Genomic DNA, 20,430 nt, shown 5'->3' with positions numbered 1-20,430 from the left:
CCTGTGACACACATTTATTTCTCACAGCCAGCAAGAAATAAATGCGGGTTTTAACTTTTCTGAAAAAAAAAAAAAAAAAAAAACAGGCTTAGCTAGCACCCCTTTGGCCCCTAGCTTCTCTCCCTTTTTTTCCACCTGGAACACAGAGGTAAGGCCTGGGACCTCAGCCATCATGCGTGAGTGAAGATGCCACCATGAAGGGCAGCAGCGCAGACAGGCAGGAAAGAGCATGGGGTTGTGATGGCTTTGAGCTGCTGCCCAACCCTGCGCTGCTCACCACAGACTACCAGACACAGGAAATAAACGAATCTCTGTTTGTTGAAGGCAATACTGGCAATGTTGGGAGGCCAAGGTGGGTGGATCGCTTGAGCTCAGGAGTTTAGGACCAGCCTGGGCAACATGGCGAAACCGTGTCTGTACAAAAAATACAAAAAAAATTGGCTGGGCGTGGTGACATAAGCCTGTGGTCCCAGCTACTTGGGAGGCTGAGGTTGCAGTGAGCCAAGATTGCACCACTGAACTCCAACCTGGGTTACAGAGCGAGACCCTGTCTCAAAAAAATAAAATAAAATAAGTGATTACAAAAAAATGGTCGGATGATCACTTGAGCCTGGGAGGTGGAGGTTGCAGTGAACCAAGAATGCACCACTGCACTCCAATCTGGGTTACAGAGTGAGACCCTGTCTCTAAAAAATAAAATAAAATAGTGATTACAAAAAAGTAATAAAGATATTTGGAGACAAATATCTCCACACAACTATGATAACCTCTTGGGGATAAACTCCCAGAAATGGAAAGCTTGGGACATAAAGCACACATTAGAAAGGCCACTAGTCCACACTGCTGAAGAGCCATGGTTCATATCCCACCAGCAGTGTCAACACCACACACCACTGCCCATTCAGCAGGAGAACAGTGGTCTCCATGTCAGCTATGTGCCTTTTCATTCATTAGTGAGGTCAAACATTTTTTTTTATTTTGTTCATTTGTACCTCTTCTTTTTGTAAACTGTCTGCTCATACCCTTTTGTCCATTTTCTAATGAGGTGCTCACCACTTTCTCACTGCTTTGTAAAAAAAACCTTGTAAACGGAGCATTCCTTCTTAGTCGTTCTGGTGGTGTGGTCAGCAGAACAATGGCCCCCACCCAAGACGTCCACATCCTAATGCCCAGAACCTGTGACTACGTCGCCTTACATGGTAAAGGGGACTTTGCAGATGCAATTAAGAATACGAACCCTGAGGTGGGAGACCATCCTGGGCACTCCTGGTGGGCACAATCTAATCACGAGTACTCAAAAGCAGAGAACCTTCCTGGCTGTGGTCAGAGGCAGAAGAGACCACGGAAGGTCACACAAATGCAACATGGCTGACTCTGTACGTGGAGAAAGGGGGACGTATGCCAAGGAATGCGGGCGGCTTCCTGGAGCTGGAGAGAGCAGGGAAAACGCTCTCCCCTGGAGCTTTCAGAAGGAACCAGCCCCGCCAACACCTTGGTGTTAGCCCAGTGAGACCCACGTCAGACTTGCAAACTCTAGAACTCTAAGATACCATGTTTGCTGTAAGCCAGTAAATTTGTGATGATTTGCTAGAGCAGTCACAGAAAGACAATGGTGGTGGCCAATCTGTTTTCCTTGGTCTGGGAGGCTGAGCCACTCTTGCGTCCTTTCCTCGTGATTCCACTTTGGGGACGACACTTGGAAAGGTCTACCTCTTCCGAGAGTGCATAAACATGCTACTGTGTGCTAGTTTCATCCTTCTAGAGGGCTCGTTCCTACCCTTAAGTTTTCAATCCACCTAGAATTTATTTTATTTTGCTATATAGTGTTTAGTAGGAAACTTTAAAAAAAAATAAAGAAGAGTTCAAACGTCATTTATTCAGCAACCTCTCCTTTCACCCACTGCTTTGAGAACATCATCTTTAACGTTAAAATATTACATTGGGTCATTTTTCAGTTTCCCACTCAGCTTCTATTTGGTATCCCAATCCTATGCCTGCAGCACAATATATTAATTATACCAAATGTTTACTTTTATATTCTAAGATTTTTCAGCAAAACTTGACAAACATTTTTTCGATTCTGACTCTCGGACAGGGCACTGGGGAGGCAAAGATAAGCACAACACGTCCAAACTATTCCGGCCCTTACAGTTTACTTACAAAAGCAAAACTTCAACTGGCATTTTGAATGTTCTGTGATAATTCCTACAAGAGCATGCCACAGGAGTATAGAAACCCAGTCTTATTGGGAGGCCGAGACGGGCGGATCATGAGGTCAGAAGATCGAGACCATCCTGGCTAACACAGTGAAACCCCGTCTCTATGAAAAATACAAAAAATTAGCCGGGCATGGTGGCACGTGCCTGTAATCCCAGCTACTTGGGAAGCTGAGGCAGGAGAATGGCACGAACCCAGGAGGCAGAGCTTGTAGTGAGCCGAGATTGCGCCACTGCACTCCAGCCTGGGCGACAGCGAGACTCTGTCTCAAAAAAAAAAAAAAAAAAAGAAAGAAAGAAAAAGAAAAGAAGGAAGATTCCTTAAGAAAAAAAATCACACTTAGAACTAGGAAAAGTGGCTAGCAGAAGGTTGAGACAAACAAAACAGCACGCACCTGATCTGAAGGCCAGGAGCAGTGGAATCAGTGGGACATCAAAGTGGCAGCCAGGGGTCTGTCACCACAGTGAGCAGAAACATGAGCCCACACCCGGCCTTCCTTCAAAAGGCCCAGGAGCCCAGTCCCACCCCTCACTCCACAGAGGAAGATTGGAAACCCAGAGAAGAGAAAGGAATTCAAAAGAGTTTGGCCCCTTGAAGGGTTTGTTATGACTTCTCCTTCCCAAAAAAAAGCCAATAAGGAGAAATATACGATTTCAGAAGAAAATTCTAAAGTCAGCATCCAAATGACAAACATCACATTTATTTCTGCATACATCAGAGTGAGTTTCAGTTTCAAACTGAAGATAACCTGAAAGCAAAGCGCTGATCCCTCCTCTCAACCAGGAAGGACCTATGTGGCAGGCACTGTCCTGGGTGCTGAGGACACAGACGCCCTGTGGCATGAACCACAGGCGGGTCCCAGTGGGGCTGGTGCTGGATACTTTTACCAAAGGAATGAAACACACAGAAAAGTGAAGGAACAGTCCTGTGACCACCACGCCGCGTGCCACTGCTCAGCTCCAACCACTCTCAACAGCCTCCGGATTTGCTCAACATGCCGTTTCTTTTTTACTACCAATACTGCAAGCAATAAAACATAGAGAATAATAGTAGCAGCTAACAGAGATAAGCATTATTCTAAACTCTTAATGTGTTAACTCCTTTAATCTTTGCAACCCAATAAGGCAGATATCATTACTCTTCCCATTCTAAAGGTGGAAAAACTGAGGGACAGAAAGCTTAAGAAAGTAGCCTGCCTGGCCGGGCGTGGTGGCTCACGCCTGTAATCCCAGCACTTTGGGAGGCTAAGGCAGGCGGATCATGAGGTCTGGAGATCGAGACCATCCTGGCTAACACAGTGAAACCCCGTCTCTACTAAAAATACAAAAAATTAGCCGGTAGTGGTGACGGACGCCTATAGTCCCAGCTACTCGGGAGGCTGAGGCAGAAGAATGGTGTGAACCCGGGAGGCAGAGCTTGCAGTGAGCCGAGATCACGCCCCTGCACTCCAACCTGGGCGACAGAGTAAGACTCCGTCCCAGAAAAAAAAAAAAAAAAAAAGTAGCCTGCCCAAGGTCACCCACCCCTGGCAGGCTGCAAAGCCAGCTTAGTGACATACAGGACATAAGGAATAACCACACAGACACCACCCAGAGATTCACTTCCACCAAATTCCAACATTTTGTCATATAATAGAGTTGAAACCCTCCCCATTCTGGTTCTCTACCTACCTCCTCTGAGGTGGCTACCAACCTGTATTTGACATTTTCCATTTCCATATAAGAGTTTATACTATTATTGAAGCGACGTGGATCTCTAGGCAACATACAGTATTATGCCGCACATTTGCAAAGTTTACATTGTTATCATTTCATACATATGTATCTTTCTGCAACTAGATGTTCCCTCAAGATTGTTCTTTATGTATCAATGTTAATGCATGCAACTCCAGTTTTGTTCTGTGGGGTTTCACTGTATGAAAGCCAGTACTTTAGCAGTAAACCAACCTTTCAAAAGAAATGTTACATGGAAATGCCAAACAGGTAAAGGCAGAGATACTCTGGTGAAGGGGAGACGCAGGAGCCGCCACATGCAGTGGCCGGGCCACTCAACAGAAAGAGAGGAGAGGGAGACGCAGGAGCCCCCACACGCACTGGCCGGGCCACTCAACAGAAAGAGAGGAGAGGCAACTCCCAGAACCACAGCAGGACTCCAGGGAGACACAGAAAGCTGCTGGTCTGGTTATTTCCTGAAATACAAGGAAAATGAACAAAACCAAGAGATGGTTCTCTGAGTAGATGAATAAAATTGACAAAACTTTAGCTAGACTGACTAAAAGAAAAACGGGAAGACTTAAATTACTAAAGTCAGAAATGATGGAAAAGACATTATTATCAACCTTACAGAAATAAAAAGAATTATGAGAATATTATGAACAACTGTACACCAACAAATAAGATTAATTAGATATAATGCACAAATTCCCAGAACAATACACACAACTGAAACTTACTCAAAGAGCAGGAGGAAATATGACTGGATACACAACATGGAAAGAGGCTGAATTAGAGGCGGGCACACTGGCTCACGCTTGAAATCAAGCACTTTGGGAAGCCAAGGATCACTTGAACCCCAGGAGTTCATGACCAGCCTGGCCAACAAAGCAGGACCTCATCTACTAAAAACCAAAAAACTAGTGGGCATGGTGGCACACACCTGTAGTCCCAGCTACTCAGAAGGCTGATGTGGGAGGATCACTTGAGCCCAGGAATTCGAGGTTACAGTGACCCATGACGGCACTACTGCGCTCCAGTGTGGGCAACAGAGCAAGACCCTGTCTCAAAAAAACAAAAAATAAAAATAAAGAGGCTAAATTAGTAATGAAAACACTAGGCACAAAGAAAAGTCCAAGCCCAGAGGGATTCACTGGTAAATTCTACCAAATAGATAAAGAAGAATTAATACCAATCCTTCATAAATCCTTCCAAAACCTAGAAAAGGAGGTAATATTTCCCAACTCATTCTATGAGGCAAGTACTACCCTGATACCAAAATCAAGCAAAGACATCACAAAGAAAGAAAGCTACAAACCAGTATCTCTTATGAATATACATATAAAAACCCAAAATACTAGCAAACCAAATCCAACAACACATAAAAAGGGATTACATATCATAATCAAGTGGAATTTATCCAAGAAATGCAAGGTTGATTTAATAACCAAAAATCAATTAGTGCAATACACTATATTAATAGCATAGAGGACAAAAACCACATGATCATCTAAATAGATGCAGAAAAAGCATATGATAAAATTCAATACTCCTTCATTGTAAAAATTATCAACAAACTAGGAATCAAAGGTAATCTTCATCCTGATAAAGGATATCTACAAAAAACTCATAGTTAACATCATACTTAATGGTGAAAGGCTGAATATTTTGCCCCTAAGCTCAGGAAACAGACAAGGATGGGAGGTAGCTCATGCCTGTAATCCAGCACTTTGGGAGGCCAAGGTGAGGAGGATCACTTGAGCCCAGGAGTTAAAGACCAGTCTGGGCAACAAAGTGAGACCTCGATCTCTACCAAAAATCAAAAAATTAACCAGGCATGATGATGCATGTCTGTGGTCCCAGCTACATGGGAGGCTGAAGCAGGAGAATCACTTGAGCCCAGGAGGTTGAGATCAACGCTGCAGTAAGCCATGCTGGCAAAACTGCACTCTCTAGCCCGGGCCACAGAGCAGGACCTTGCCTCAAAACAAAACAAAAGTACTGAACAAGCTACAACATAGATCAATCTTGAAAATATTATGCTCAGTGAAAGAAGATAATTACCAAAGAAATGTGCATTATATTATTCCATTTATTTGAAATCCCTAGAATAGACAATTCTACATACAGAGAACGGAGATTAGTGGTTACTTGGGGACTAGAACAGGGAGGAAGGCAGGGGTGATAAAGGACACACGAGGTTTTCTAGAGGCAATAAACATGCTCTAAAATTGATTGTGGCGATAGTTACACAACTCTTTGAAGACACTAAAAAAACCACTGCATTATATACCTTAAATGGGTGAAGGCTATTGTGGGTGAATTGTGTTGTATCTGTATCTCAGGGAAGATATTATAATGTTTTAAAGTCAGTACAGCTTTTACCTGGCCCTTTTGGGTTCCCGCTCTTGGAACCCAGCTACCCATTCTCCAAAGATGCCAAAATTAGCCACAAGGATCTCCCATACGTACACATTACAACCCACAGCACTAGCTGAAGGCCCAGCAGACAGCCTGCATCAGCGCTAGACAAGCAGTGAATCAGCCTTCTTATAATTTCAGCCCCAGCCTTCAAGTCTTCCTAGTGAGGCCCCAGACATCATGGAGAAGAGACAAGACATCCCACTGTGCCCTATGTGAATTTCTGACCCACAAAACCTATGAACAGAATCAAATGCTTGCTCTATGGCAGGGGGTGGAAAAAAGATACAGCCTGCTTAGATCAAGCATAATCTATCTGTCATGTCCTTTTCCTGAAATGTCTTGGATGTCTCTCTGACATTGGTAGAAAGCTTTCAGCTTTAAGAATCAAAGGCCCAGGTTCAAGGCCCAGCTCCAACACTTACTAGCTGGTAAAGTTTTAACCAAGTAAGTACTCTGAGTTTTCGTTTTCTCATCCTGGAAATGGGAATAAGAACATGTATGAAATGAAATAACCGTATATCACAGCAATCTGAATACTGGGACATGACCTACAAATAGCATTTATCAATATTATCAATCTCTCTTTATATGAACGTTTACATTCTTCCTATCATTTCCCAATGTATCTCTACTGCTCAAAACCAGCATGCTTCTTGGCTTACTGGCCACTATCTGCACGTCCTTTTCAAAAAAACTCTCTGCCACATTATCACAGGCCACAGGCTTTTCCTCCCGGGACAGCCGGAAATTTATCAATTCTTCATAGGCAAACCATGTGTGTTTACTAAGCAAAAAATGTTCCAACAAAGTTCAACTGAGACTAAAGAAACCCCATTTTATCTTATCAAAATTGCACTTTTATTTGATTTTGCATAGCTAAAAAGAAAAGCAGACTTCAACTAAAGATATTTTAAAAGAACATGTGGCAACATACCCACCTACCTCATTTCAGATAATGAAATCTGTCTTTAAAAAAGTATATTAACCGGCCAGGTATGGTGGCTCACACCTGTAATCCCAGCACTTGGGAGGCTGAGGCAGGAGGATCACTTGAGACCAGGAGTTCAAGAGTAGCCTGGGCAACGTAGGGAGACCCCATCTCTACCAAAGAAATAACTTAGCCGGGCACAGTGGCATGTGCCTGGAGCCCCTGCCACTCACACGAGCCCAGGAGATTGAGGTTGCAGTGAGCTGTGATCGTACCACTGCACTCCAGCCTGGGCAACAAAGCAAGACTTTGTATACAAAAAAAAAAAAAAAAAAAGGATATTAGTCAATAAACTTTTTAATGAATTAAACTGCTTTGAAACACTGCAGTAATCTACTGTTTTAAAGAGAACCCTAGTGATTCCTTATGAAAAGCAGATGCACATGACGTAATTCCACTTCTTGATAGACAACCTAGAAAACCCTTGCACAAGCACACAGGAGATGAGCTCAGCAGTGTCTATAACGCTAAAAAAGATAAAAAAAAATTTTTTTTGAGATAAACCTAGATGCCCATTGACTGAACAACGCATAAGCCAGAATACATACATATAATGGAATACTAACCAAAGCAGACGTGAATGAACTAGAACCACCAGAACCAATCCAAATAAATGTTATCAACAGAACACTGAAGAGGAGAGCAAGTTGACAGTGTGACATCCTTCATGAAAATTTTTTTAAATGCGAAATGATACTGTATATCATTTTTGATACATATATGAGTGGTAAAAAAAAAAAAAAAACTCCTCCTGCACACATGGGAATGGAAACACAAAACTCAGAATGTGTGGAGGGAGCAGCTGAGTTCAGGCAAAGACCCCACAGCGGCATCAACTGCATGTGTGCACTGTCCTCTTTCCCATGCTGGATGGAGATACAGTGTGTTCTGTATTACATCAGCCTGTGTGCCCTTTCTGAATGTCTGAAACGCTTTCTAGCTTTTTAAAGATCACTCTGGTTCTGTGAAGGTGAGGTGTACATGGCCTGGACACGGACACACTGCTGGAGCATCACCTTACTCTCCAGAAGGGTCAAAACATGAAGGACTCCCGGGGGCACAGTGCTGATAACTCTAAGTCTGCCCATTCTTTTGACACTGTAAACAGAATCTTTCAAAAAGTAAGCTCAGTATCATTAGCCATCAGAGAAACACAAATCAAAACCACCATCGGATACCACTTCACACCAAGCAGAATGGCAGAAATTAAAAAGATGCTAAAGCGTGATGGTGAGGATGCAGAGAGACCAGAACCTCACACACTGCTAGTGGGAATTAAAAATGGGCAGCTGCTGTGGAAAACAGTTTGGCAGGTCCTCAGAAGGTTACATGGAGTTATCACATGACCCAGCAATTCGACTCGGAGGTGGATACCCAAGAGAAATGAAAATACACATCCACACCAAAACCTTGTACAGCATTATCCATAACAGCCAAAGAGTGGAGGCAAATGTCCACCAGCTGATAAATGGGTCAATACAACGTGGCCTAACACAATGGAGTAATATTAGGTCATAAAGGGAATGAAGTCTTGGTACACAACACAGCATGGGTGAATCCTGACAACATGAAGCTGAGAGAAGCCAGATGCAAAAAGCCGCATACTGTATGATTCCACTGACATGCAACATCCAGAACAGGCAAATCCCTGGAGCCAGACAGTAGCCCCATGGTTGCCAAGGGTGGGGAGGAGAGAATGGGAAGTGAATGCTAACAGGTACAGCGTTGCTCTCTGTGGTGATGAAATTTTTCTAAAACTGACTGTAGTAATGACTGCCTAACTGTGAATATACTAAAAACACCAAGCACTTTAAATGGGCGAACGCTGTGGTATGTAAGTGGTATCTCCATAAAGATGGAAGGCAGGACAGGAAGGGCCCCCTCCCTGACCCCACTGTGTCCCAGGAAGGCCGGTACGTCAGGAAGGGAAGGCTCGAGATGGCTGACCAGCCTCATTCATTCAACCTTTAAATAAGTCCAAGTCCGGCCGGGCGTGGTGGCTCACGCCTGTAATCCCAGCTACCCGGAAGGCTGAGGCAGGAGAATCGCTTGAACCCAGGAGGCAGAGGTTGCAGTGAGCCAAGATCGTGCCACTGCACACCAGCCTAGGCGACAGAGACTCCATCTCAAAAATAATAATAACAATAATAAGTCCAAGTCCACTTGTCCCACCATGAATGACAAGTCTGTAGCGTAAATCACCACGGAACAACACACTTCAGCATGCTTCACATGAAAATGACAGATTTAATCGCCCCCAAACTTGAGGAGGACTAACTGGTTAGTAGTGAGCAAGGCAAGGGCCATTAGTTGGGTGTTCTGGTCAATGGGTACACATCCTGCTGATCCTACAACACACAGCCGGGGCTCTCAGATGGAAGAGCGCATGAGCAAACACTGACGAAGGGTCACAGGCTCTAAACCACGACAGGAGAGGCCGCACACTGGTGAAAGTGGAACAACGTGGACAAGGGACAAGATACCCCAGGGCAGGCCAGGGAGGGGCCGGCAGAGAGATGCCCCAAGAGGCTGTGCCCTGGAGAAGACCCCCATCCAAAAAGACCTCCCCATGCCCTCCCCAAAAACAGCCCTCAGAATTGAGGCCAAAGCTCACCTTTTCAGCATAGGCACAGGGAGATGCAACTGCAATGCCACCACTGGTAAGGGGAACCCAAGGACACCCATGGTAGGGGAGGCAGGTAAACTAAGGTCTGACACAAGAACTGCGGTTGGGCGTGGTGGCTCAGGCCTACAATCCCAGCACCTCGGGAGGCGAAGGTGGGCATATCGTTTGAGTCCAGGAGTTCAAGACCAGCCTGGGCAACACGGTGAAACTCCATCTCTATAAAAAATATAAAAATTAGCCAGGCATGGTGGTGTGCTCCTGTAGTCCCAGCTACTCGGGAGGCTGAGGTGGGAGGATCACCTGAGCCCAGGAAGTCGAGGCTGCAGTGAGCTAAGATCGCGCCCCACTGCACTCCAGCCTGGGCAACAGAGTGACAACCTGTCTTTAAAAAAAAAAAAAAAAAAATCGGGAGGGCACCTCCAGGGAGAAAGGGAGAGGTGTCACAGCATGAGAACAGGCTGGAGACACTGGTCAGTTGTGGGGGTCGGGGCAGGGGGAAATGCCCAAGAGAAAGAGAATGGGTCCCTGAAATCAACACCATCTCTTCACTACTGTGCCCTACAACATGACTCAGAAAATTTAAATCAACAATCAACAAAACACTACAATCAAATACTTGCTGAGAATCTACTCGTGGATAGCCAAGGCCTCCAACTTGGTCCTTGCTTGACAGCAGCGTGAAACACAGATGTCTTCAGCTTCTACTGACTACACTGCGTTATGTTTCTCCATTCAAGTCACTCAACAAACACTGACTGGGTACCTGCTCCACACCAGGCCCGGGCTGCTCCTGGAAAGCTGACAGTGAACAAGCGGGAGTCTCCGTCCTCGGGCCGCCTCCACAAAGGCAGCTAATCCATGAGGATACAGGTGACTCTGAAGCAGGAAGAGACAAGTCAGAGTTAAGAGGGACAGAGCGACTCGAGCCAATGCTGCAAGGCCGCTGGGTTTTGACAGGAGGCAGCTCTCCCCGGCAGATCCTGCAGAATGTTTTTCTGGTTTGAATTTGAAGCCTCTACACCAAGGTGCTCTTTTCAAACAAACCTGATGGTGTATCAGAACAGCTTTTTTTTTTTTTTTTTAATTGAAGGTTAAACAGCAGCGGGTGAAAATAGCAGTGAGGGAAATAGGGAAGAGTGAAAGAAAATAAAAGTATGGAAAAGCAATAAATCCAGCTGCAATGTTCTCAGGATCATAAAAGAAATGAAACATTTACGATTAAATGCTTCTCTGTATTTCACATATATGAAGTAAACAGGCAAGTCATCTAGTCAAATTCATTTTATGGCTAATCAACCTCTCTTCTCCAAGCACAGTCATTATTCAATGCCCCCTTAGGGTTCAATAGCAGCTTTCTGAAATACATACTCAAATTGGCAACTGAATTTACCACTCAGCTCATTCTAACACATGGTGATACTCCCCAGATTTATAAAATATATTCAGAAGTAAATTTTCCAAGGAAATTAACTCTAGGAGCTTTGGAGGAAAATGTACGAAAAACCACCTATGGCAACAGTAAACAATTCCACCACCCCCTCCGTCCACAGCATAATCTGAAACTTGTGCCCACCCCGAGGGTCAACAGCAGAAAGACGTGGTGCCTGAGACCCAAACCAGAGGATCTCCGAGGGCTGTCCCGCCCCGACACCCACACCACTCTGACTGGCAGCAACACATACGCTCTCCTGCAAGGCTCCCAGCTACGTGGTGCCGCTTCTGGGCCACAAACTCCCTGCTACAGGGACTGCATTTTGTCTCATGTCACACTCCTCACAGCCCTCGGAGCACTGAGAACCCAGCAGGGGCTGAGGCAATTACTGGGTCAAATGGACATCTCTGGAAACAGGTCTTGGAAACAGCATTTTTACAATGATTTTTTCCCTCACATAACAAAAGCAATGTGTGTCTATTATAGAAAACAGAAAATATGAAGGAAATGGAAGTATTTTGAAATTGTCCTGGCCGGGCGCTGTGGCTCACACCTGTAATCTCAGCTCTTTGGGAGGCCGAGGCGGGCAGATCACCTGAGGTCAGGAGTTCAAGACCAGCCTGGCCAACATGGTGAAACCCCATCTCCACTAAAAATACAAAAATTAGCTGGGCGTGGTGGTGGGCACCTTTAAAAAAAAAAAAAAAAAGACAGAAATTGTCCAAAACAGAGAAGTAAAGTCACGCACTACATAATGACATTTTAGTCAACAACAGACCACATACAGGACCATGGTCCTGTAAGACTATAATGCAGCTGAAAAATTCCTGTCACCTAGTGATGTCACAGCCAAAGTTACATCATAGCACAAAGCATACTCCTGTGTTTGCAGTGACGCTGATGTAAGCAAATCTACTGCACTGCCAGTCCTATAACAGTACAGCACATACATTATGTACTGTATGTAATACTTGATCATAATGAACAACTGTGCTACTGCTTTATGGATGTATTCACTGTACTAATTGTATTATACTTTTTTTTATTTGAGACAGAGTTTCGCTCTTGTCATTCAGGCTGAAGTGCAATGGTGCGATCTCGACTCACTGCAGCCTCTGCCTCCAGGGTACAAGCGATTCTCCTGCCTCAGACTCCTGAGTATCTGGGATTAACAGGTGCTCACCACCATGCCCGGCTAATTTTTGTATTTTTAGTAGAGATGGGGTTTCACCATGTTGGCCAGGCTGCTTTCGAACTCCTGACCTCAGGTGATCTACCCGCCTCGGCCTCCCAAAATGCTGGGATTACAGGCATGAGCCACTGTGCCTGGCCTATTGCACTATACTTTTTATCATTATTTTAGAGTATGTTCCTTCTATTTATTTAAAAAATAAAATAAAATAAAAGCTGTAAAACAGCCTCAGGCAAGTCCTTAGTCTTTCAGGAGGCATTCCAGAAGAAGGCAATGTTATCATGGAAGATGACGGTTCCATGCATGTTATTGCCCCCGAAGACCTTCTACTGGGACAAGATGTGGAGGTGGAAGCCAGTGGCACTGACGGTCCTGACCCTGTGTCGGCCTAGGCTAATGTGTGTGTCTGTGTCTTAGTTTTTAACAAAAACTGAAAAAGTAAAAAATAAAAAATTTTAAAAAGAGAAAAAAGCTTACCGAGTCAGGATATAAAGAAAAATATTTTGGTACAGCTGTACAACGTATTTGTGTTCTAAGCTATGTCTTAATAGAAAGGAGTCAAAAAGTTTTTTAAAAATCAAAACGTTTATGAAGTTTAAAAGTCACAGCAAGCTAAGGTTAATTTACTACTGAAGAAAGAAGGCGTTTTGATGAATCTAGTAGAGCCTAAATGTAGAGTGCTAATGACATCTACACAATGCAGAGTGATGATCCAGACCTTCCCGTTCACTCCCCTTCATCCACCGACCCACCAAGAGCACCGTCCAGTCTCGCGAGCGCCCCTCACACCAGCTGCCCTACACGAGTATGCCGTTTTATCTTTTATTCTGTATTTGTACTATACCTGCTCCACATTTAGAGATGTTTAGATACAAACATACTAACCATTGTGTGACAACTGCCTGCAGCACTCACAACAGTACCATGCTGTACAGGCGCGTAGCCTCAGAGCAACACACGGTGCCATATAGCCTAGGTGTGCAGCAGGCGACACTGCACTAACCGTACCTGGGTTTGTATAAATGCGCTCTGTGATGTTCACACAGGGACAAAATCACCTAAGGACGCATGTCTCAGAAGGCATCCCCGTCGCTAAGTGATGCATGACTTTCGGGGCGGCTCCGCCACCCTGGCAGCCAGCCATCACTGAGGCCCATTTCCCCTCTCTCCTTCTTGCTGCTTCTCACTCAATCCTGGCCCTGCCCAGCTTCCCTCGGGACTCACCACACTGAGCTCTTTCTTCTTGCTCCCTCCTCTGCCTCCTGCCAGCCTCTCTGCATGCCCCAGACTCTTCTGTGTGTTCCCAACTCTGCTCCCCAAAGCCGAGTCCTCAGTCCTCCTTTCTTCTCTTATAAAAAATCATGCTCTCTCCTGACTTCCTCCACCCGAGTAAACGGTTCTCAAACACGTGCCTCCAAGCAGAACCACTGCCAACTCTCAGCCACCAATCCACCACCTCATGTCAACGGGTTCCCCAAAAAATCAGCTGTGCCCCACCGGCCACTCCTCACACCCACTCTTCAGTCCCCACCCTTGGACAACATCACTCTCTACCAGTCACACAAAAATAGACAACGTGCTCGTCCCTGCCTCGTACCTCTCCCTCGAGCCCTCTTCTCCTGGCGGCCCCTGGCTTTCACTGGCCCATGTCCTGGCATCGAAAACCCTCTGTCCCCACTGACTTAAATCAGGGCTCCATTTTCTCTCATTCTGACCATTATCTCCTGTGACCACGTCCAGAACTGCCATCCACCAACACGAGGGTCAGCCTCGTCTCCTCCCTGAAGCACAGCACCCACCCAAGTCTCCACATCCTCTAGGTCACCTCGGAAACCTCCCACACATCTCTCTTCTCCTGTCCATCAGCCCTGGCCTTGACCCAGCCCCTGCTCCTGAGAAGAACACGACAGCTGCACCGGCTGCCCCAGGGTTTGGCCTCAGCTCTGTCATCCTGTGCCCATCAGAGGATGGGTCACTCCCCAGCTGAACATCCTTCAAGGTCTTCCTACATGCCTTGGGGAAGAACTTGTATGTCTTCAGGTCCCATGAGGCCTGTGCAGTGTCCTCCTGCCCCTTTCGGCTCACACACCCCCTCTCGTAGAGGGGGATCTTTTTTCCCACCTTTTGCAAAGTGTGGCACAGGGTCTGTTTTGAATAGCTACTGAACTAACTGAATTGCAAGCACTTCCTGACAGTCCCCTTCCTCTCTCTCTCCTCCCCACAGCTATGGCTCTCACCCGACATCCTGGCTGGCCTCGTCCTACCCGTGCAATCTCAGGCCAGTTCCTTGACCTGAGCCTCTGTCTCTGGCACACAGCAAGAGGTCAATAAACGGTAGCAGGAGGTCTGATCAGGTCACCCCTGCTCAGAAATCTTCCCCACTCCAAACACAAAGCAGCCTCAAGCCAAAACTCCTGCAGCCACCATCCTGAACACTGACCCTCACCTGCCATCCCACCACACAGTCGCAGCTGTGCCCACTCCTTCCAGCACACCATCCCACCACACAGCCACAGCTGTGCCCACTGCTTCCACGCACACGTCTGTTCTCAGGTAGCCAGCAACTCGCCAGGCTCCCAAACATACCCTGTACTCCTCCTCACCTGGGCTATGTTCAAGCCACCCTGTGCCAAGAAGGCCTCGTCCCAGCCCCTGACTACAGAACACGCCCCACACCCCAGGTAACCTTCAAAGTTCACTTTAATGTCATCTCATGTCCTCAGTGAAAACTCCCCTTTCCCTACCCATGCTGCCACAGGGCTTCCTGGCCCCTCCATGGCCAGCTTGGCACCAGCATCCTTGCGGCAGAAGCTCCTGGCTGGTCTGTCTCCCTCAGCAAATGGAAGTCCCTCGGTAGCAGGAGTAACACCAGGCTCACCTTTGCACACACCCCAGGGCCTCGTGTGCAAACAGAGTGCATCCCATAACTGCTTGTTACATTTAATTCTCTTCCTCACTATGCAAATATTTGAATGATTAAGCATTTTAAAGGCACACCATATCTTTGAAGGAATTAAGTTTCAAGAATACAGTAGATTCTCTCACGACAAAACCTAGCTAGGTAACACCCTCTTAAAAGCTATTGAGCTGCTGTTAAGGTGGCCTTTTCTATCAGCTATTTAAAAGCATGACAGCTTAGGCAGGCACATTTGGTTGATGCACAAGCTGTTACAGTGGCTCTAGTGACTGGTTTTGGAACACCAAACTAACTCAATATAGAGATTAATTCTAAGAGAAAACAAAATGGGGCCCACAGCCAACAACCCTCTACCAGCCCTTCCAGGAGGCAGCTGTGGCCATGCAGGAATCACCTACCGCACCATCGATAAACCTGAGAACTTGGCAGTGGCCAGACCCAGTCTCAAAACAGAAGAGGTGGCACTCTGTGCTCTTCCTCCACCCCGAGAAAGCAACTCCCAAGGCCCCAGATGTGAGCAGGAAAATACTGTCATAAATTCTATAAAACTATGACTGTCTCTGAACCTTTCTTCCTCCCAGATCCCTTCCGAATTCGGAAAGAAGCAAGGCCAGATCTCCCCTTGACTCCCGACCCCAACAGCATAATGTAGGGAGTCCCAGCCAACTTGCTGGCCTCCCCGCCACAAACACATTCACGTGAAAACAAGGGCAGCAGGTGCACCAAGCCCTCGCAGAGGAGCTGCCACCCCTAAGAGAGCCACAGTGACACCAAGGGACTCACCCCCTTTCCAAGACCGGGTCCTCTGCCCTGTCTCTCCACACATCCCGAGCCACTGACGGCTTTCAGCGAAGGATCAGGAGCTCATCCAGACGTCTGCAATAAACATCACTTGCCTCATCTAGGTGAACGCCTTAGAGCCAGCAAGCCTATTTTATTTTTTAGTTTAGTAAAAATGTTTAATAAAAGAAGGCCCATTTCAAACCAGCACAGCAAGGAGTACAAGGCCCAGGTGGAGAGAGCTGCACGGCACACTTAAAAATTCTATCTGCATCGGCCGGGCTCCGGTGCACACAGCGCACCTGAGAAGGAAGACGGTGGCGGAGGGCGAGGCAGCGCTCAAATGAACCCAAGCATGAGCAAGAACACCCAGGAGGGACCCGTGGGAGCAGAGCTGATGCAGTCGGGTGCCCAGAAGTATCAGGGGCCCCGAAGCCGGAAAGGACTCTGCCTTGGATGGGCCTGAGGGTGAGCCCATTCCCCTAGGAGCTCCAGGCCTTGTGCAGAGGCCCACCTTCCCCACTGCAGGCCGTACAGGGAAGGCAGACTCAGGGTGGAGAGGGTGCCCAGCAATGCCTGGCCCTGCCCCGGGGGGCTGCCATCAGTAACAACACAGATGTTCTCAGCTTCTACTTCCTACTCAATAAGGAAACCCACAGGTATTCTAAGCAACTGGACCCGCAGGGCCCACGCGCCCCTCATGACCCACGGTACGCGGGGTGGAATTTCCATGTTTATCACCAGAAAAGAGGAAACATCTCAGAAAGCGGGAACAAAAAGTCTGGGGATACTCAAAATGAAAGTCCCCACAGCACGGGGCCCAGAAATGGGAAGAGCCCAGGCAGCCCTGTTTCCCTCTGGGCCTCCTGCTACCTCTGCCTCTTGTCTGCAAAGAGAACACCACGGGGGACCTAGGAGAAGCTGCTCACCTCACTCCAGAAGAACCCCCGGCAGTGTGCCGAGCACAGGAAGCGTGGTTTTCCCCCAGCCTGGAGGAGCCAGGCCTCAGGCTGAGCTCAGCAGGGCTCCAAGGGCAGGCAGGCCCAGCAGGCAGCAGCCTGAGTTCAAACAGGATGGGTGCGGGGGCCGGGGGAACACCTCCACCCAAGCCAGCCCACAGAAGGATCAGATTCCTGGTGAGTGAGTCAGCTTTCTCTGTAATAATTTCAGCACCTGTTAAGTCCCCTAGGGAATGGAGGAGCTAAGGATGAGGCTGTAATGGGTAAGGGCACAGACTTCTCAGGTTCAAACCCCAGCTCTGCCACTTACGAGCTGTGTGGCTTTGAGCACGTAGCTCAGCTTCTGAGTGTCCTCATTTGTAAAACAGGGACTACATGGTACCACCCCCAGCTGCTATGAGGACTACATGGGTGGTTGCATGTAAAGTGCCTAGCCCGTCAGGCGCGGTGGCTCATGCCTGTAATCCCAGCACTTTGGGAGGCCGAGGTGGGCGGATCACCTGAGGTCAGGAGTTCGGGACCAGCCTGGCCAACACGGTGAAACCCCATCTCTACAAAAACACACACAAAAAAATTAGCTGGGTGTGGCGGCATGAGCCTGTAGCCCCAGCTACTGGGGAGGCTGAGGCAGGAGAACTGCTTGAACCCGGGAGGCAGAGGTTACAGTGAGCTGAGATGGTACCATTGTATTCCAGCCTGAGACTCCATCTCCAAAAAAAAAAAAAAAAAAGTGCCTAGCCCAAGGGAAGCACTCCACAAACAATCCCTAGCATGAGGTGTGACGCCAAGGCCCCAACCAGCCACCTCAGTTCTGAGGGCTGCAGGGAACACCTGCTCTGAGCCTGCTCCGCACACAGACACGCTCCCCGACTCCTCAGGAAAAGCGCAAGGTGGGTCATCTTGCGCTCCCAGGGCCAAGCATGGTGACATTCCCCACCCTGTGGCAGGACACCAGCTCCTGTTCCTGGGCTCCCCACTGCACCTAGAAGCACTGCACGATGCAGATCTCCACGGCCTGTGTTCAGGGGGTGAAGGGCTGAGCTGAGGAAGAGCAGAGACGCTGAGCCGGCCAGAGAAGAAAAGGAGGGGCAGGTGTCACTCTCGGGCCACAGAGCCAGGACAGCCCCCTGCACGTGAGCACTGCCCTTGTCCTAGCCGCAGGCAGGCCGTGCTAGACTGTGGCCGTTCAGGGAAAGAAAAACAGAGATGACTTCTTTTCAACGCAAATGCCCATCAATCAACAAGTGGATAAAGAAAGTGTGGTGTGGCCAGGTGCAGTGGCTCATGCCTGCAGTCCCAGCACTTTGAGAGGCCAAGGCGGGAGGATCACAAGGTCAGGAGATGGAGATCATCCTGGCCAACATGGTAAAAATACAAAAATTAGCTGTGCGTGGTGGTGCGCACCTGTAATCCCAGCTACTCAGGAGGCTGAGGCAGGAGAATCGCTTGAACCCAGGAGACAGAGGTTGCAGTGAGCCGAGATCGCACCACTGCACTCCAGCCTGGTGACAGAGCGAGACTCCCATCTCAAAAAAAAAAAAAAAAAAAAGGGCGGTGCATGTGTGTTTGTGTATATATGTATACGTGTGTATATATATGTATATGTATATATACGATGGACTACTACTTAGCCATAAAAAGGAATGAATTACTGGCATTCGCAGAGACCTGGATGAGAATGGAGACAACAATTCTGAGTAAAGTAACTCAGGAATGGAAAACCAAACATCATCAGTTCTCACTGATAAGAGGGAGCTAACGGCTAGGCGTGGTGGCTCACGCCTATAATCTCAGCACTCTGGGAGGCCGAGGCGGGTGGATCACTTAAGGTCAGGAGTTCAAGACCAGCCTGGCCAACATGGTGAAACCCCATCTCTACTAAAAATACAAAAACTAGGCGGGCATGGTGGCACGTGCCTGTAATCCCAGCCACTCAGGAGGCTGAGGCAGGAGAATCACCTGAACCCGGGAGGCAGAGGTTGCAATGAGCTGAGATCATGCCACTCCACTCCAGCATGGGCAACAGAGCAAGACTCCAACTCAAAAAAAAAAAATAGTAAGTAGGACCTAAGCCATGAGGATGCAAAGTCATGAGAATGACACAATGGACTTCAGGGACTCAGAGGAAAAGGATGGGAAGCGGGTGAGGGATAAAAGACTGGGTTCAGTGTATACTGCTCGGGTGCACTGTTCAGTATACACTGTTCAGTGTATACTGCTCAGGTGCACCCAAATCTCACAAATCACCACTAAAGAACTTACTCATGTAACCAAACACCACCTGTTCCCCAGTAATCCATGGAATAAAAAATTAAAAAGAAAAAGAAAAACAGACAAGTGGTCTCCGAAGACTTGTTCTCCTCAATTCCGTGACCTCCCATGGTTCCTCAAAAACACTTGGAGGCGATGGGGCATTTCCTCCTGCTCTCGTTACTTAAGAAACAAATAAATAAATAATCCAAAATTGTCAGGGATTAATCATTTTTGTCTTCATTTAAAATTAACCCAGAGTCCAGATTTACTCTATCAGACAAATATGTAAGAGAAAGGAAATATGATTCACATTCAATTTATATTTCAAAGTGTTTCTGGACAAAGTAAGACATTTAATAACATGGAAAGTAACTGCTGAAAGGAACAAGAAAAGGAACTGCACCTACAGCAAAATCTCACCCACCAGCGCTTCCGTGGCCCCCGTCACAGGAAGGTCATCTCCACTCACAAACAAGAAGAGAAACCCAACTGGCAGGGAACACACGATCACTGCCTGAACAAGACTCCTGGGCTTCCCTCTGCATGGAAAACAGGACTGAGGGTTCTTACCCAATAAACAATCTCTTCAAAACACAAGCAAAAGGCAATACAGATTTATAAAAAACACAAGAAAGCAAGGCGGCCAGAGGCAGCAGCCAACATTCTGAGGAAAGAGGCAGGGCCCTATTTAGTTCCTAGGCCTGAGCAGGACATAGGATATAGGAAGAACCCTCCGAGCTGACTTCAGTCCCCAGGGTTTAAACGCACTTTGTGGAGGTCACCCAGTGACCACCCCCAAGGCCGCTGACCAAGGTACTCCTGCCCACACCCAAGTGCAGGACTCTACTGAGGGAGGTGCTCGGCCACCTGCCATTCTCTGTCAGACATTCCTCGGCACGGTCCCCCACTCTTCACAGCTGCTGTAACAAA

General features: G+C 47.3%; 1 protein-coding gene across 3 annotated transcripts in view; it reads right to left on the bottom strand.

Moving 5' to 3' along the window:
- Positions 1 to 20,430, bottom strand: part of TBC1D22A (TBC1 domain family member 22A) — a 421,784-nt gene that overhangs the window by 392,733 nt on the left and 8,621 nt on the right. The window contains exon 1 of one of the 3 annotated variants that reach the window (XM_054469458.2): positions 17,218 to 17,328. The exons of the other annotated variants lie outside the window; for them this stretch is intronic. The gene's annotated coding sequence lies outside the window, so the exon portion shown is untranslated. Of the gene's footprint in view, positions 1 to 17,217; positions 17,329 to 20,430 lie in introns of those variants that run through there. 3 annotated transcript variants of the gene reach the window in all.

The sequence above is a fragment of the Pongo pygmaeus genome, chromosome 23 (genome assembly GCF_028885625.2).
Source record: "Pongo pygmaeus isolate AG05252 chromosome 23, NHGRI_mPonPyg2-v2.0_pri, whole genome shotgun sequence".
Classification (NCBI taxonomy): Eukaryota; Metazoa; Chordata; class Mammalia; order Primates; family Hominidae; genus Pongo; species Pongo pygmaeus.
This window is presented reverse-complemented; position numbering and strand designations above follow the sequence as displayed.